This window comes from Tyto alba, unplaced genomic scaffold (assembly GCF_018691265.1).
Source record: "Tyto alba isolate M040663 unplaced genomic scaffold, T.alba_DEE_v4.0 Super-Scaffold_23, whole genome shotgun sequence".
Lineage (NCBI taxonomy): Eukaryota > Metazoa > Chordata > Aves > Strigiformes > Tytonidae > Tyto > Tyto alba.
Window position 1 is genome coordinate 12,648,690 of NW_024881297.1, and position 4,229 is coordinate 12,652,918.

A 4,229-nucleotide genomic window follows, 5' to 3' on the forward strand; every position below is an offset into this window, starting at 1 on the left:
CTTTGTTGGTTGAGAGTCTGTCTTCATTTATCTGGTAGATTAAACATCCTATGATGGATGCAACTCTTAAATGTTCTATTCATTTTCACTAATTCCTAGTGAAAGAAGCCATTTCTAATTTCTGCAGCTGGCAAAAGGGTTTCTGAAATTGTAGGTTTTGCTGAATGTCCCTTTGTCTCTGGAACTGCTCAGGTCCAGGGCAAAATATCTTAGACCTTGGGAACAGGTGCCTGAGGAACTGAAGCACAGCCTATGGTGCACTTTCCAAAGCTTTTAATCTTCCTAATTCCAAAAAATGTGTCTCAGGATAGCTTGTACATATGCGTCCTGCCAGAGATCCTCTTTTTTGATTTTTTTTTTAATTAAAAAACAAAACAAAAACAAAAACAAGACACTACTTTTGAAAGCCAAAGGAACTAAGAATATATTATAAGCTCTAGCTGTGATGACATGTAGCATGGCAGGGTCTGCTTCAGCACTTGATTATCCTAGATTGACAACAGAGGTATTCTGCAATTTGCAGAGGGCAGCTCTTCAAAATAAACAGCCAGTAACTGCATGCAGAATGTCTTCTTGCTTAATCAGAAGTTCTTTGTCTTATTGGCTAGGTAGTCCCTGGCCATCATTGATTACTTTTATCAGTCACGCTAGTAGGGAGTCTAATTACCCCATAGATTAGTATTTTTCTGTCCTTCACCTCCAGAAAATTGAGTATTTAAGTTGCTACACAAACTGTGATGAACCATATAAAATGGTGAAAGGGTATTGGCTTATTAAGGAGAACAAGACCACAGCAGAGAGCAGATATAATACAACACTGAAGGAGATGGGGGGAAAAGGTTTGTTCTCAACAATACACTTCAAAGCTCAGAGTAAAACTTGAGATTCCTAAGTTTGTCCAAACTGCAAATTGCTCCTCTGCAGACAGCAAGTATCTGTGAAACCAGCTGGCAAAGTGTTTCACCTCCCTCTAGCGCTAGTTCATGTGAAGGATGACAGCTTCTTGCAGCAGTTCACTTGGCCAAAATGCTGGAGACAGAGGAAGACCATCTAACAATTTCAGTTTTACTCTTTGCTCTTGTTTGCCAGTATAGAATTTAAATTTTATTTTCATTTGCTTCTTAGAAACATAAAACAATTACTTAAAAAGATCATTCAAACTGCAAGCCGGTACTCAAAATCTGGAAAAATCTGAGACTGAAATACTTTAACCAAGATTTGTGCATCTGCAGCAAGCTTTGACAATGTGATGAAAACATTTTTCTGAAAAAAAAAAAAAAAAAACAACAACAAAACAAACCAACCCACAAAAACCCAAACCAAGCCAAGACCTGAGGCTGTACTTTTTCCCCCACCTGCTGGTCTTGCTCCTTTCCCCTCCCTTGTAAATTTTGAGCCAACCAGCCAACCCCACCTTCTGTATCACGAGAAAGGTGGGAAGGACACAGAGGTCCTACCATCTGAGTGATAACCCAGGGGATCAGCAGCCTCCTCTGTTGTGTTTGCCAGCAGATGAGCAAATGCACATATATGATGCAGCTGAGTAGCACTTTGGTGGCTGTAATCAGCTACTGCAAATGCTGTTTTCTCTCTGTTGGAGGCTGGGGGGGTGCAAAGCTGAGCCAGCCGCACTGCAGGAGGAGAGCTCCAAGGGCCCAGGCATGGGTGAGATGGGGGCAGCATGCAGCATCTGGTGTGAAAGGACACAGGAAATACTGTCACTTGGTCTGCCACCCATGGATTAGCTCGTTCCCAGAGTGTTGTCTCTGTTGCCACACAGACAATTCTGCTCTTAGGAAAGGTACTTCTCAGTTGTACGTTTTGCTCTTGCCCTGCTCACCTGCTGCAGAAGATGGAAGGCATGCAGGATGATGGAAATTAAGTCCATCCCAGAGCGCCAGGCATCAAACATCATCATGGGTCACTGGATTCTTCTGTGTTCTGGACTTTACTCCTTTGTTGGGGATGCTGCGGGAGATGTTGCTACTGGGATGGTCAGAAGGGCTAAAACTGGAGGTCTTGGTGCTGGAGTTGTTCCTGCCATTTGCTTGAACTACAGGTAATTAAATGGGTTGTTGAAAAGGCATGATTTGCTTAGTGGTTTAGTTATCTGCAAATGTTCTCCACTTCCTCTTGACATTTTGCCAGACTCAACTGACAGCTTTAGCGAGCTCTGAAAGGCTGTTTGAGATTTATGTTCCACAGCTCTTGTATAATAAACAAATGGGAAGCTTCCGTGGAATATAAGACTCGTCTTCATGTGGTATGTTAATTATTTGTATTGGCTTCATGTGCAGATTCAGGGTCTCTTAATTACATAAAAATCTTGCTTGTTTAATGATAAATAGTTTTCTTTATTTTAAACCCTCATGAATTAATGATCTTTCAAAATATGTAAGTATGAGCTCTGCTAGGAAAAGTGTTAAACGTTGCTGTAGTTTCTGTGCTTCATCTCAAGGAGTTCAGCTGCCTGTACTTTGTCTTCTCAGTTTGGCATTGACTGCAGTATGGAAACCAATTAAATTGAAGGGGAGAATATAGAGAATAAGTGGAAGAGGAGAGACAGTAATATGTATCAAGATCATATTTCCTCTTTCCCTCTCTGTAATTACTCTCTTAAATTACTGTGGAGAGTCATTGCTCACCTTCCTATAATGTAATTTTTTTTCCCCCTGTCTTCTTTCTTCCTGCATAAGACTATCTTCTTTTTCAGTATTTACTGGGATACGTTATTCTCCAGTGAGGGCTAATTGAGAATAATTAACCATTGGGCCATTGGGCAACATGCACTCACATTATCAAGCAGAAGAGGGCACTAAATCAAAAGCAGTATGATTACTAAAAGCTAGAACAGAGAAAGAATCCCCTATCCCCAAAACCTGGAGCTGAACAATACATGAAGAAATGAATAATGTATGTTTTTTTTTTCACTGGAGAAAATTGGCTTGATTTTTTCTTGAAGTTTAATTGTGGTTTGGAGTAAATCCAAATCATACAGATCCTTTTCATTCCACTGTTGTAGTAAGTGACTAATTTCCAATGCAAAGTATGTGGTGCTGAGGCTGTTCTAATACGAGAGGAGCCAAACCTGGAGTAACTGTTCAGGGCTTGACAGTTCTTGCCAATGGGAACACAATGAAGCTGGATGTGAGTGTCTTTGTTTCCATTTAAATGATTAATCAAGTTCTATAAAATTAAAATCACTGCAGTCTTGCCCTTTTTCACTTATTACAAGTATCAGCAGTAGAAGGAGGCTACACGAAGTATTCAATCCTGGTTATAAACAAAGAGAGAAGGACTTTCAGTATTTGAAGTTGTTACTTTATGAGAAAAACCATAATGGCTTGATTTTCACCCCCTCCACATTTGCTTTCAGCATGTCTCTTCTCAGAATCTTGTCTTCTATACCGGTCCTGAGATAGCCTCACTCAGACACCGTCCACATGAAGTCATTTACTAATGGCAGAGCTCGGATGTTGCTAAATGAAAAGTATTTTCCAATGCTGAAACATGCTATGAAAGACAAATTTGTCTTTGAGAACAATTATTTTAAAATTTTTCTTTAAAGCAAAACATTTGAAAACAAACTAGATAATCTCTGTAAGGAATTTCTTCTCACAAAACACCAGTTTCCAAAGGGTTTTCCAGCATCAGAAGGATCCCTTGTGAGCATTCTGTTTTCTGCTATGTTTAAATTAAGAAAATCAACATGCCATGTACATCCCATGTATTTTTTTGGCTGAAAAATAAGTCAAGTCCTCTTTCACAGTTACTCTAACTTAGATCCTTTTTTTATAAAATATTTCAACTGCTGTATTTTAGTACATATCTAACATATGGCGCAAACAGCTACAGACTTTTTTCCTTTATATCCATGTAACTCCTTTGATAAAAGCAACACAAATTTATTCAAGGGTAAAATCCTGCCTGAAACAGATTTGTTTCAGCATTGCATTGCTTCCCTGCTCTAATCACATAACTCCCATGTAATTAGTGGTGTTACAACCTCTGCGATGCTGAGAATAAGAAGCTCTTGTGCTTACCTACTTTACAAGTGAAGTAGCATTGTAGTTTTAAGGAAAAGGGGGTGTCTGTTTGTGTTTTGGTTTGAGGTTTTATTTTACCTTCTTCTAACTTGTAGGCCATTAGGGGGAAATTATAAAGGAGACAGAATGAATTCAGCAAAGATTAGGATTAGATATCTAATTTAAAGGACTTTATTGTAAAAT